This window comes from Schistocerca cancellata, chromosome 3 (assembly GCF_023864275.1).
Source record: "Schistocerca cancellata isolate TAMUIC-IGC-003103 chromosome 3, iqSchCanc2.1, whole genome shotgun sequence".
Lineage (NCBI taxonomy): Eukaryota > Metazoa > Arthropoda > Insecta > Orthoptera > Acrididae > Schistocerca > Schistocerca cancellata.
In genome coordinates, this window is record NC_064628.1 from 736,960,197 (window position 1) to 736,975,459 (window position 15,263).

General features: G+C 42.5%; 1 non-coding gene across 1 annotated transcript; it reads right to left on the reverse strand.

The window, feature by feature from the left end:
* Positions 1-723: 723 nt before the first annotated feature.
* On the reverse strand, positions 724-798 carry Trnas-cga (transfer RNA serine (anticodon CGA)). The gene has a single exon. It is a non-coding gene; the product is annotated as a tRNA-Ser (tRNA).
* Positions 799-15,263: the final 14,465 nt, after the last annotated feature.

Consider the following 15,263-nt stretch of genomic DNA (forward strand, 5'->3'; position numbering starts at 1 on the left):
GAGTTCGAGTCTCGGTCGGGCAGACAGTTTTAATCTGCCAGGAAGTTTCATATCAGCGCACACTCCGCTGCAGAGTGAAAATCTCATTCTGGAGACATGCAACTGTTGAGCAACTGACCTCCCAGATGAGGCACGGGGCAACCAATTGTGTCTTCTCAACGACGATTCAAGGAACGTTGTTGGGTATGGGCCTCCACAGCAGATGGCTGCTTCGTGTACACATGCCGACTGGTTCACCGGCGACGAATGACGGAATTTGCAAGCCAAAACCGCAATTGGCCGTCCATTAGTGGCAACAAATAGCCTCTTCAGGTGAATTACGTTTTGTGCACCATCATACAGACGGCCGTTGGGGGTACGGCGTAAATGTCCACAAGCAGCCTGTAACAACCGTCGGAAGGGTCCAGGCCGAAGGAGGAAGCGTTAAGGTCCGGGGAATGTTGCTGTGGTTTTCTCCGGATGATCTCATCATTATGAATGGATCATCCTTGGGGGCCTTGTCAACCCATACATGCAGTTTGTTTTTCGTTGGCACCATGGCTTCTACCAGCGGTGTTATTCAACGTGTCACACAGTTCGCAGCGTCCGTGTGAGGTTCGAAGAGCATCAGGATGAGTCCATCGTACTCCCCTGACTGCCAAACCACTAATGTTTTCAGAATGAGATTTTCACTCTGCAGCGGAGTGTGCGCTGATATCAAACTTCCTGGCAGATTAAAACTGTCTGCCCGACCGAGACTCGAACTCGGGACCTTTGCCTTTCGCGGGCAAGTGCTCTACCAACTGAGCTACCGAAGCACGACTCACGTCCGGTACTCACAGCTTTACTTCTGCCAGTACCTCGTCTCCTACCTTCCAAACTTTACAGAAGCTCTCCTGCGAAACTTGCAGAACTAGCACTCCTGAAAGAAAGGATATTGCGGAGACATGGCTTAGCCACAGCCCGGGGGATGTTTCCAGAATGAGATTTTCACTCTGCAGCGGAGTGTGCGCTGATATGGTAGGGCACTTGCCCGCGAAAGGCAAAGGTCCCGAGTTCGAGTCTCGGTCGGGCACACAGTTTTAATCTGCCAGGAAGTTTCACTAATGTTTTAATTCGAACTTGTTGACGTAGCGTAAAATGAGCAAGGGCGAAGAAATTGCTGTACAGACTTCAGTATCAATACTGTCGAGGTCAGAATTGAGTCTAACAGTAAAGTTATCAGGAAGTGATTATCAGCTATGTGTCCTCCTCACGTTAATCATGAGATGTGTTTGCCGGCCACCCGATTCGCCATAACGATTCCATGATCCTTAGCAGTAAGTCTACAGTCAGTAGCCGGAAAGTATCCTGATAATGCAGTATTAGTTGGAAGCATCAAGCTGCCGAGTGTAGACTGTGAGATCTTTGGATTTATAGCAGGTGGTACAGACAGGCATGGGATCTGGTGGGTGTCAAGGGAAGGTAGGATTCGGTTACGATTGTGGATGGGGCCGTTACTGTAGGTTGCTTTTTACAATTACACACAATTTTTTTAAACCAGTCATTCCAGACTCAACAATAAATAAAAAATACCACACGTTATTAATGAAGGAATAAACAACAGTAGAAATAATAGTGTTTTCAGTGAGTTTAGCAAATCGCCATTAAATACAGATAAACAGATAATGTTTTAAAAGTAAGCCACTGTGATCTGGGCAGAAGGACTTACACGCCAGGAACGGCCATAATGTTAAAAAAATCGAAACCTGCTGTAAAACAGCAAATACAATAGCAAAAGGTATTTAAAAAAACAAGCAACTTATCCAGACAGTGCTCCAGGAATCGACCTAATAGAAGGTCCCGCAACAAATACTTTTGCGAGCGTTGAGATAGGGAGCCAAGAGTTGCATTCACTCAGACCAGTGTCAGGTTAACGAATGACTAATGATAATCTTGCTGAGGCTACCTGACGTCCGATAAACCAAATGAAACGATGGAACAATACGCCAAAGCCGGAACCAGCGGTCTGCACTACGTCCAGATTACTGTGTTTAGATTCCCCAAAACGAGAAAGAAATCATTACCACCAGAGTAGAGAAATCACCAACCGGTATACAACCAAGAAAGCTGTCAAAACTACACGATTTATCGGACGGTAGCACTAACGCGAGTGCAGGTAACTGGAGCGTTAGCGGCCACCAATCAAGAAAAATTACCGCTGGTTGAACTTAATAAAGTGTAAGAAGTTGAACGCAGTAAATAGTAATAAGAAGTCGAGGAAAGCTAATCAGATCCGCCTTCCCCAAGCACTCCACTCGCTGCTCTTCGCCTCGGTGACACTACGAGCAGCAACACGAACCCAAGTCACTGGAGATTCGCAAGATCTCACAATGGTGGAGGTTTGTCTACCTGGATTGAAATGCACTCATCTTAAGGCTTGCTGGATCCGGTTTACGACGAAGTCGTGCACCCTCGTGATCACAGCCCTTCCATCCGGCATTCTATGCGCGCCGCCAGTGGTCCCGACGTGTTGACGCACTGTGCGAACATGGGTTCTCCTGAGTCCATAACAGAATTCGCCACTCACACGACCCGGCAAAACAACGACGTTGCCCCAAAGATAGGGCGACAGTTACTACATAGCGATAAACGCCGCTGCCGCCACTAGCGGACAGGCAACGCTTGCGAAACCGAGTGGCGCCAGTCAACACGAGAAAAAGACAAACAGCCACAACCATGCCAACTATACGATACCGTCTGGCCTCCAACAGAGGGTGGAAACCTACAAACAGCACCAACGAGCCGCAGCACGGCTTAAGGCAGTCTTGTGAAGTTTTTTTGAACACTTTTTCCGAAAACTATCTTCAGAAGCTATCTCGACAATCCACAAGCAGTAGAAATATTTTAGGTCTTGCAGCTACAGACAAGCCTGACCTTATCGACACTGTTGGTATAGAGTATGGAATAGTGATTATGGGGTCATGAAAGCGATGATATTTATTAAAGCTAGTAAATCCACTAAGAAGGCTAGGAGAGTACGTCTGCTGTAAAGAGGAGGTAAAGAGGAGGTAAATAGTTGTTAGCATCCTACTCAGACAACGAATAGTCATTTAGTTCCAGTGTTGATGAATGTTGGGGAAAGACAGTAAAGATTAAACTGTTTGTAAATCGCTCTCTGGAGAGGTACGTGCTGAGTAAGTGATTTAAGAACGGAAAAGACCCACCGTAATTTAATGACAAAGTTCGTAAATGCTAAGAAAGCAGTGGTTGCTGAACTGCCGGGTCAAAGTAGAATGTGAAAATATCGGAAAGCAAAAGTTAGTGAAAAAACTTGCGTGTGTAGAAAGATCGGTGCGTGAAGGACACGAGTTCCACCGTCATAACTTATGGGAAGATCTTGCCGAGAACTCGAGAAAATTCTGACCCTACGTAAAATAACTAAGCACATCGAAGGCTTCTTTTCAGTCACTCGTCGGCCAGTCTGCCGTGGCAATAGAAGACAGCAAAAGGAAAGCTGTAGATTCAAATTTAGAGTTTAAGAGGAGTCCACTGGGGGAATGTATGAAGGTACCGTCGTTTGAACACTGCACAGACTTCTGTATGTATAACATAGTAAAAGACAACCCCGGCGCAGAGAAGCATTTGAAAGAGTTGGCAACAATAAATTGATCGTCAGGTCCGGATGAAATCCCAATTCGGTTTTACAGTGGGTGCTCTACGGTATTTGCCCCTACTTCGTCTGCATTAAGGTCGGGACACACATGTCCGGACCGTGTCCGTGCCGAGACACGTTCGAGTATCGGCCGTCACCCGGACAACGAAATACTTCATTAAAACAAATGTAGCGGGCCCCACTTGACCGGGCCGTGCACGGGGAACGTCCACGGGCCGGGGCCGGGCCGGGCGGGATTCGTCGTGTTTAATTTTTCACGTGACGGACACGGCCTGACGGTAGAATTGTCTTGTGAGCTGTGCAACTGCGTAAGAGTGTTCTGCGTACAAAACACGAATGTGGAACGACTAATAGAAGAAGTTCGTAACTTTCCTGTTCTTTACGATCAGGGAAGTGAAAACTACAGGAATATCGAGTACAAAGACAGAGTTTGGAAGACAATTGCAACAGATCTACAAGCCAAAGTTAAGATAAAAACTATACAAGTTTTAATACCCGAAAGATATTTATTTACTTTTTATTTTACAAACAGATGTTTGGTTTATGTCATCGTTATATTGCCAAGCCGACATGTTCTTGCCATTCCACAGTCCCTTGTGGAGAATTCAGGACTTTTTTGACTTGTTCTCGTACAGCAAATGCAGCATCTGTTGATCTCCCACGACTTCGAGGTAGGTTTCGAAGATTTTATGATCTTCCAGATCCCTCAGCAGTTTCCTTTTGATCCATCCTCTGTTCGGGCATCCTATAACCTTCCATTTTTCGAATAAAGTTGTACAGGACACACGCAACCGTCACAATCATTGTAGGGTTATTAGGATCTCCTTGAAGGATTATTCTAAATAATCGAAATTTCTGTTGCAATATACAGAATGCATTTTGGGATATTCTTCTTGCCCGACTCAAACGATAATTAAATATAGCCTTATCATTTGTTAAGTTCCTTCCAGGATGTGGTCGCATCAAGTATGTTTTGAGAGGAAAAGCTTCATCGCCTACAATTACCATTGGAAGTTCAACATCAGTTCCGGGCAAAGTTTTACTCTTTGGGACGCTAAGAATATTGTTTTCCAATGACTTTCCAAGGTTTGAATTTACTAGAATGCCTCCATCAGAGTTTTTTCCCTACGCTCCCACGTCTATTGCAATAAAATTATAACATGGGTCAACCAGAGCAAGAAGCACAATGAAATATGTTTTCTTGTAATTCCAATAGAGACTTCCTGAGTTGTTTGGAGCCTGTATTGTTGCGTGCTTTCCATCTAAAGATGAGATGAGAAAATAATGTTCGAAACTCTCCCTGTACTGGTCTTGTTTGCCAGGCACTGTGGTCCATAAATCTCTTCTTCTTGTTTGCCTTCGTTCTTTTTCCTCTTCGTCTAAAGAAAGTGCTACAAGTCCTAATTCACTATTATGAAAATTTGTGAACATGTTTTACAGCTTTCGCATAGAGAAACACAGATCACCGCGTCCGAGTCACTACAAGGAACGACAAAGACACGGACGTGCCCCGGTCATGCGTGGCCCCTGCAGGAACGGACCGCAGCACGGCCGTCACTCGTCCGACGCTCGGCCCTGACACGGCCCGGAGGTGTGTGTCCCGACCTTTAATCCTGCATTAATCGCGAATCTTGAGTGGAGTGCCACGTCCGATGAGACTGGAAAAAGCACAGTGTACCCGCAAAATCCTTCAGACAAACTTCTGTTCAAATATCAGCAATGATTTAGAAAGTGTCGCTCCTTCGGTAACTCATCTTGCACTTTTCTCACTTAATATCCTGCGAAACACGGATGTTGGCCAGCAGAATGATTCCATTTGCCTTGGTTTCCAGAAAGCGCTGGACATGGTGCCGCACAGCAGACTGTAAACGAAGGAATGGGTTCTCAGGTATCTGAGTGTTGGAAGACTTTACGTAACAGAACCCAGTAGGTGTTCCTCGACAGCGAGTTCTGATCAGAGGCAAGCGTAGCGTAAAGAGTGTTCGAGGGAAACAGCAGTTTTCGTCAGTCTTTTTATGACCCTACAGTACAGAAACGACAGGATCGGCGTTGTGTGACAGTAAAAAGGTAGAGTACCATTTACACAGAGTTTCTATCTCGTGTGATGAATGGCACCTTGTTCTAAACGTAGAAATATCTAAGTCAATGTAGATAATTGGGAGAAACAATACACTGTCGTTCGAATGCAGTATTAGTTGTATGCTGCTTCCCACAGCCACGTCAATTAAATATCAAGGCGTAACGTTGCGAAGGAATATGAAATGGGACTAGCACGTAAGGACGGTAGTAGGAAAGGCGAATGGACGACTTTGGTTTACTGGGAGAATTTTAGAAAAATGTGATTCATCTGTACAGGAGATCGCCCATTAAACAATTGTGCGTCCCATTCTTGAGTCCTTCTCCAGAGTTTGGATTATAGTAATACATCGAAGCAATTCAGAGACGGGCTGCTAGACTTGTAACGGGTGGGTCTGATCAACTTGCGAGTGTTATCGAGTTGTTTCGTGAACACAGATAGAAATTTTTGAAGGCAATAAAAGTTTTTTCCGGTTTACTTTTGAGAAAATATATTTATGGTACTGACATTAGCAGCTGCCTGCAGAACGATTCTACTGCATTCTGCTACATGTTGCATAAGGACCGTGAAGATAATTGAAACTAGAGATCGTAGAGAGAAACGTAAATAGTGGTTTTTCCCTCGCTCTATTTGCAAGTGGAACAGGAAATCAAATGACTGCCACATACCAATGGGACGTGGCTAAGTACATGTATAGATGTGAATTAGTAAAATGAGAGAAAATCGTCTATAGAAAATTATAATAATTCTCAAAACCAGTATAAATTCAGCGAAACACGTAATTAAGTTACATCTTTCACATTACATGTAATTCAGTTCTAAAGTATTTCGAAAGCATTCAGATTAATAGCCCATGAGAAATCAAAGAGATACCAGCAAAACAGGTGTCCAAACATTGAACACTTCCTGTGACAGTTGACCTAATATTAACAATACGACGCTCTTTTGGCATCATTGATCCTAATATTAACACCACGACGTTCTTTTGATATCATTGATCATTTACATCTACATCAACACACACTCACACATTGCAAACCCTGGTGAAAAGCGTGGCTGAGGCTACTTAACATGCATTAAAGAAAATTTTTATTATTATCGTGAACAATTACACCAACTAGCATGTTAAAACAGTATCCAGTAACTTTATTTTGGAAACTGTCGAATACTGATTTTGTGGTTCTTTTTCACATGCCAGAAAAGTGCGTTTCACCCATTTAATTGACTGAAAGTGACCAGATTTGCATTTAATGTTAGGACATGAGAAGGGCAAGTTTTATCTCTCTCACAGGCGAAAACAGCAATTCAAGAGTTTTAAATAACTGTGCACTTCTGCACCTGCCCATGTTAGGCAATAAATTCTGCCTGACTCATGTAGTACTATCACCGTAAGAGGGTGGTACGGGACTACAAGTCCCACCGCCACACCTCCAAAGTGAATTATATCACCTCGGACTACAAGTCCATTAAAAAAAAAAAAAAAAAAAAAAAAAAAAAAAGACTTACAGTCATGGGACATTTTCGATTATTGCATCTCATTGCACTACCTAATACATTTGTACTGCTGTTGGTCATGTTGTCTGAAGAAATATAGTCCAATTTTATTAAAACATCTAACTTAGCGATTGTCGACAGTATTATTCGACTGCTTCCATGAGTTGCGCGAAATCTAGTACGACAGAACATAAAAGGCGTTGCTACAATAAAACGTAACATTGCAAATGCCGACAGTTTAAATTGTCTCCTTCCCTACTTTGCGCTACGTCTGGACAGGTAAACACTGCAGCAGTTCGCTAAATAAAGATCGCCTCACTGCAACAACTTCCAGGATGCCTGCGCCATGCTTCGCTTCGGATATAAATCCATGTATTCGAGTAGGTCTGGTTCAACAACAGATGGTACCGGTTGTGGGAAGCAATGCAGATCAAATACGGGATCCCGGATCCTGCCAACCCGTCGCTCTTAGCATTTACATCCTGCAATAAAAATAATCCCGTCGTGCTAACTCATGTAATATTGCTGACGATTTTCTCGTTTCGGAAACAAATCTCCAGCTGGGAGTTCTCGTTCAAACTCAGTATTATGCATGAGAACCGGAGGAGGAAAAGCAGATCTCGTTCGGTACCGACTCAAGTAATGAATAAATCCTATCAAGTTTACGAAATATGAAAGCAACACCACTCAGGATCAACACAGTGCATGGGCGAATGATAGCCGCATGCCTAAGAATCAACGCTCAAGTGCCGGAAGAAGACCTTGAAGTAATATTCAAGGCGATAACAAAATATTTCTGGACGGTGACTTAAACAAGAAGCATTTCGCGTGGAATTCAAGGATCATCAACGCAAATGGAATACACCTATTCGGAGAAAGTACTGGGTGCGACGGTATTTGACCGACGCATATACCACGGCTGTAAGACCAATATCCGGATATCCTGAATTTCATAATGGCAGATATCATCAATCCCGTGTTTGGAGCCGGCCGGAGTGGCCGAGCGGTTAAAGGCGCTACTGTCTGGAGCCGCACGACCGCTACGGTCGCAGGTTCGAATCCTGCCTCGGGCATGGATGTGTGTGATGTCCTTAGGTTAGTTAGGTTTAAGTAGTTCTATGTTCTAGGGGACTTATGACCACAGCAGTTGAGTCCCATAGTGCTCAGAGCCATTTGAACCGTGTTTGGAACCAACTACGCTCAACGATGTGCAGTGTACATTGTCTACGTATTTCTTGAAGCTTAGTCAGTGGGCTTGCTATGCATGGCTTGAGTGATTAGCAGTGACGAAAGAGTGACAGAAATCCATGAAATTGTAGTGTGTTCTATGTCTGTAATTGAGGAGAATGCTGCAGTTAACCGCATTAGTTGCAGAGTTATGTGAGATTTGTCTAACGTATCAGCTGAGTATTTCTGATAAAAATTAAACTTTCTTTTTCCTATCTGCTTCCTCATATGTAGCTAATAATGTGGATAATTTTCAACCGCTCAGAATCCTTGCGTTGTCCATAACTGATTGGTAAGAGCAGGAAACTCGATTTTATAAGAGGAAACACATATTCGATAAATTCGATGTTTATGTCGTCACAAAAAAAATGGTTCAAATGGCTCTGAGCACTATGGGACTTAACATCTGTGGTCATCAGTCCCCTAGAACTTAGAACTACTTAAACCTAACTAACCTAAGGACATCACACACATCCATGCCCGAGACAGGATTCGATCCTGCGACCGTAGCGGTCACGTGGTTCCAGACTGAAGCGCCTCGAACCGCTCGGCCATTATGTCGTCACACCTTGTGTCTTCCTGTTCCTAGTTTTCCGCAGCACATCCTCTAATTCTGTAAATTCAATTTAATGTACACTTGCATCTGGTTTCTCTTCATATTTTATAACTTGTCCTTCTATACTGGTATTGAATCAGACAGTGAGAGCACAAATGGTAAAGTAGTTAGCTGATCCGAAAGCGTTTCTGTACTATAAACTTCAGGAAACTGTAGTATACAACGTGACATAATATCCAATAGAAATATTCTTCACCTTACTTTGGTTTAGCAGTTGGTGTCAAGCGCTGTTTACACATATTTAGGATGTGGAGAATACCTCGTTAAATTTATTTCCTTGGAGAGAGAAGCTAGAATAAATCTTGCTACAGAATACAGAATAATTATTCATAGGCAGTAGCAGAGAAGAAGAAATTATTAAACTGTATTCCCAGGAGGGTTATACGGTTCTTTTGTTTTCTTTGATAGTAAAGTATTTGAGACAAAATTTATACTGGTTATTCTTTTTACAGACCAGGTCTCTTCACAATATGTGTTTCATCAATTTGATCAAAAAGACCCAGAACACAATCATAAACATTCCAACGAATGAACACGGTATCGTGCTTTTTCTGAGGATACGTCTCAGAGGAAATACAACAAACTAAATTAATTAATCGAAGTAGAAGGAAAAGACTTCGTTCCTTGTTGCCTAGCAAGTATCGTACTAAATATTATTTACAGTCGTGGGTGAACAAGATGAGCCGGCTTTGTGGCCGAGCGGTTCTAGGCGCTTCAGTCTGGAACCGCGCGACCGCTACGGCCGCAGGTTCGAATCCTGCCTCGGGCATGGATGTATGTGATGTCCTTAGGTTAGTTCTGTTTAAGTAGTTCTAAGTTCTAGGGGACTGATGACCTCAGATGTTAAGTCCCATAGTGCTCATCAATTTATAAGTGAAAAGTTGCAAAATTAATAATGTGTAGTATATGATATACATCCATCGAAAAAATACTTTAAATTTAAAACGTTAAAGAACTTAAATCTGTGAGAAAGATATAACGCTAGAATTAATGTAATTAATGAAGAACAGCGAATGCAGCTTTACAAGATTTTATATTATTGTGAAACTGCTGCAGTAAATACAGAATACTTAACACGCGGCTACAGCTAGATATTTGATTTTGTAACTTGAGATGAGGTTCTACTGGTTCCGAGTAGTTGGAAAAATTGCAAAAGATGTGGGCCTGATTAAAGAAATACTGCACTTATTTAGTACGGACAGACACTGTGTGAACTAACACACAAATTTATTCAATGAATGCTGGTGAATTTAAAACTTCGCTGAAGATTGGAGAACTGCCAAAGTAACTTCTATTTTTTAAAAAAGCCGATGAAATACTTGTACAACGATAAGGATATTAATCTCACGAAAACTGTTTATAAAACTGAGTCATCAATAATAAACTATCGGTTGATGTGTGGGAGAAGAACAAAGTAGATATGGGGAAGGTCACTCGTGCAGTGACAATATTTTAGCATCAAGATAATTTCAGAGAACGAAGTCAGTTTGGAAACACATTTTGCTTTCAATGACTTAGGAAAATCCGTAGATTGGACCATTAGAAATAGACTATGGTCAATAACAAACAAACGAGGATATCCTATGCATCTTATGAAGCTAATCAAAGGCAGGTATGAAAATACCAAAATAATCATAAACACTCGCACTTCAAAAAACGGTAGTAAATCAAGGTGACAGGCAGGAAAGTAACAAGTCACCGACACTTTTTAAAGTCTATATTGAAGACCTCGTAAGAAACTGGAAGAAGGTAGCTCAGGACGGTAAACTGCTGAAAAGGAACTACAGTACTATCTAGATGCTATGCTGTATGCAGATGTAGTTGTGTTGTAGACTTAGAAAACTCTGTGTATAAGTTATGTGAACTGTCAGGAAGATATTACACTCAAAAAATATCTGCTGGTAAGAGGAAAGTTATGGCTAACTGCGAAAAGTTTCCAGTTCGTTCTAAAACTGTTATGCAAACACGGCACTTGAGCGAGTCTGCAGTTCCAGTTATATACGCAGTGACAGAAGTCTGGACAAAGACAAAGACATTGAAAAGGAGAACAGCAAAATTTAAAGAAATGAAGAGTTAACAATAGCACAGAATTGAAACTGTATGATATAACTGCAGTGCCGTGCTACTTTATGGCAACGAATCCAGTATTCAGAGATAAAGAGAAAAAAATAAAATCAGTCGTAATAAATTAGATTCTTAAGAAATTTCAAAGATTGCGCAAGATGGGACCACATAAAATGATGACACCCTGTCCAAATTGAGAATTCCGAATTTAAATGAGAAGACTGAAGAATACGGGGAAGAATGAAGACACTTCCAATCGCTGTGAAAAATTACAAGCCTTCAGGAAAATGAGATGTAGGAAGGTCGAGAAAGAGATGGAGGTTATCATGTGAAGTCAGACCAGGCATATTGACTATAAGACTTGAAGTGCAGAAGAATAGGAACAAGGTAAGAAGAAGAAATTTTGGTGTTGATAGCTACCTGCATATTCTGAATGGTAAGATGAAATGGCGAGTGGAATTTCTAGGTTTAAGCTTGACATGTCATTCACACAACTTTATATTGGTGCATCTGACTAAGCTCAGGGAAAAGAGTTAACTGGTCCAGTATCTGGGCGCCAGCACAGCGTATACTTTGGCCGCGCGGGGTAGCCGAGCGGTCTCAGGTACCTTGTGACGGTCCTTGCGGCTTCCCTCGTCAGAGGTTCGAGTCCTCCCTCGGGCATGGGTGTGTGTGTTGCCCTTAGTGTAAGTTAGTTTAATTTAGATTAAGTAGTGTGTAGGCTTAGGGACTGATGACCTCTGCAGTTTTGTCCCATAATACCTTACCACCATATACTTCGCGTCATCCGTCGTGTTTATATCCGTATCACCACTTAAGATACACAAAGTCCCATCGATCCTTACTATCCACTGCTCATAATGTGGGAGGCAACAAGTCGCATCATATAGCATCATCTTTAATTTACGCATCCAGATTCATAATGCTGAAGTCTTCCCTCATAAGGCAGCATGGTAGCCTCATCCTCGTGTCTCATCACTTAGCTTCCAAGTAAGGTGATCCCCCGTATTTCCTCTTGCGTTTTGCGAAGACTGTGTTTCTTGTATCCAGGGTGTTACTCTATATATAGTGCTTATCTACAACTACTGTATAAAGAGAAGTCGATGCTTAACGTTGTTAACAAAAATCTCGAAATGTTCTTCACCGTTCTACTTGAGCTTTTTACATGATATGTTCATCGAGGTTTCGGGCGATTATTAACAATACTTTAATAATAACACTGTTAGTATTTGTGGTCTGTAAACATGTAGGGATACTATATAAAGGAGAAACGTTGTAGTAAAAATCTCGAAAAGTTCTTGCCCGCCTTACATCAAATTTTTACACGATACACTAATAAACTTGAGGTCGGTCGCAGGTTACATACCGCTTTACGTAATATGTGATGCATGTATTACGCTAAAGTCAAACGTTGTTTGCGAAGACATTGATAATGTTTGACATCTTTGCTTCAGATTCTTACTTGACTTAGGGCCAAAAACACCGAAATTCATTAACCGCTCTGTGTTCCGCTTATGTTACACTAAAATAAACTGTGGGACAGGATCAGCCGCAATTTTTTTAGAATTATAATGTACATTTTTCCTTTTAAAACCAAATGCGAGAAAGAAACTGCTATGTCATAGTGCGTTGTGAATATCTGTGGTTGCATGTTCGCTGCCGTAGTGTCATTTACCTATGACTTAGAAGGACATTTAAAATATTAGACAAGTTGCATCTCCCTATTCTTTCACCTTATACGTAATTTCAAACATCACTTGTATATACCTGACTTGCTTCTTTCCTCGTTGTCAGTTTCAACAGAAAAGAGAAAATTGTGTCTACAGCTAATTCCCTTACAGAATCTGAACAGTCTCAAACATTGTCATGCCACCCGTTTGCAGATTAAAACCACTCGAAACGGTGTCAATGAAGCCCTCACAGATCCAGCACCGAAAGAGGCTTCTTACCTCGTATACCAACGACGTTAATCAATGAACCTATTATTTTATGCGACTTCACTTTCCAATAAGGCATTCGAAGACAATAATAATAAAGGAGGCTCAGGGTCACCGAAAGAGGAGAAGAGGAGATCGACAAATGGCTCTGAGCACTATGGGACTTAACATCTGTGGTCATCAGTCCCCTAGAACTTAGAACTACTTAAGCCTAACTAACCTAAGGACATCACACACATCCATGCCCGAGGCAGGATTCGAACCTGCGACCGTAGCAGTCACGCGGTTCCGGACTGTGCGCCTAGAACCGCTCGGCCACCACGGCCGGCGAGATCGACAGAGAGAGAAGGCGCAGAAGGAGATTGAGAACGAGAAGGTAGCGGAGGAGATCAACAAAGATATGGGGAGAATGAGTTAGGAGTTACATCCAGTTTCCATAGATTTTAGCAATTGCGAAGCACTTCGGTGTTCGCTAGTCTGTTACATTATCAGCATAGATTGTGGCTTTCCGTAGCAACAGATTGTTGCTTTCGTCCTGTGTCTCTGGTAGCATTTGGCCGTGGGACAATAAACTATATTATCAGGCTAGGTAGTTCTCATCACAAATAACACTCTGCATAATAACGTGACAGCGCATTGGCGGTATGTCGTCTTGCATTGTTCCGCATGGAATAACCACCCGTCATTTCATTAGTTTTCTGGTACACACTACAAAGCATCAGGATACCTGTTTGAGGAACGAATAGTGGGTGTTCCTACAGCTCTCTGGACAGAGGCTACTGAAAGTACTAAATGGCAGAACCCTTCTCTCCAATTTCTTTCCATTACCATTATTAACTCGTTCACGGTTGAAGCAGATACGCCATGTGATCCACCATCGAGGCTGTTGGCCTAGTTGTCAATCGCGCGCCTTTAAATCGCGAGATAGCGCGATGGAATAGCTGTCGGACCACGGATATTTGTAGCTTGCCCATCACCCCTCAACGATGTGAGGAGCTATCACGAGAATCACGTGGTTCGGATTCCACGTTGAATAACTGGGGCAGATTGGAAACACACAGGACGCCGACATGTCGTCGAATTAAAAGGCTTGCACCAGGCTATTTCTCTCCGCAAAGTAATTTGCCACCCTTTCCGGTCGGATTGCGCAGCGTAATGTTGTGATCGTATATTTTCTACCATACCATTGGAGTGCATTTAGTACCACAGGCAACCCTGTTGTCTCTCAAAAACACGTGGTACTTTAGTTGATCTCTGAGAAAACCAGGACAAGGCAAATATTTTATCTCACATATTTCACGAAAATGATACAGGAATCGTTGCTCATCTAGCATTTACATATCTTGGCAACGACGTTGCTGCCCTACTCATCCTGCATGTGTGCGTGTGCTGTCTACAAACCAAAGGCGCCCGGTACTTACTTTCTCTCTCTCTCTCTCTCTCTTTCGCTCGCGCGCGCGCGGGGTCTCTGCCTTTTTTGTGCCGGCTACTCATATTTCCGGGTCGTTTACTGCACGTCAGGTTAATGGGTCCTTCCTTTGTCCACTATGTAGTGTTTCTGAAGTGTCTGCCGCTAGCAAACGACTGCTGCAGGTTAATTTTCTCGCCGCGGTCATCTGTCAACCTTGGCTGGTGGACGGAGCGTAGCTGCAAGGATAGTAGCAAATTTCATCCCACGCAGTCAGTTGCTGCTACCTGAAACATGGAATAAATTCAGTTACCTACGATGAACTCGGTGCCAACGTACTAAACGTATTTCAGTTATGGCATATGCATTCACTCTATGATCAACAGCTTATTGTTTGGCACCGCGTTATATTAACTTCGTATCGAAGTATACTAAAGTAACATGATCGGAAGTTAAAGCTAAACAAGAGGCACTTAAACGATTTGATTGCATCCGCTGATAAGATAAATAGTCAAATACATTATCTTCTCACTATTCACTTTTTAGCGCGGTACGTGGGAGGATGTCGTACCATATGACTCTCCACAGCCGATGAAGAAAACACGCCAATGCCTAGATAGTGAAAGAAGTCTTGAAGACAATAAGTACCGACGCAGTAATTTTATTAATTATTTTACTTGAGTATCAGCTTCTGTGCCTCGTTAGCACCATCCTCAGGCCCCTGAACAAAACGACAAAATTAAGCATACAATAAACAACAAAGCTCCTAAGGAACATCAGTTGTCATTATTTAAAATTTATTAGCC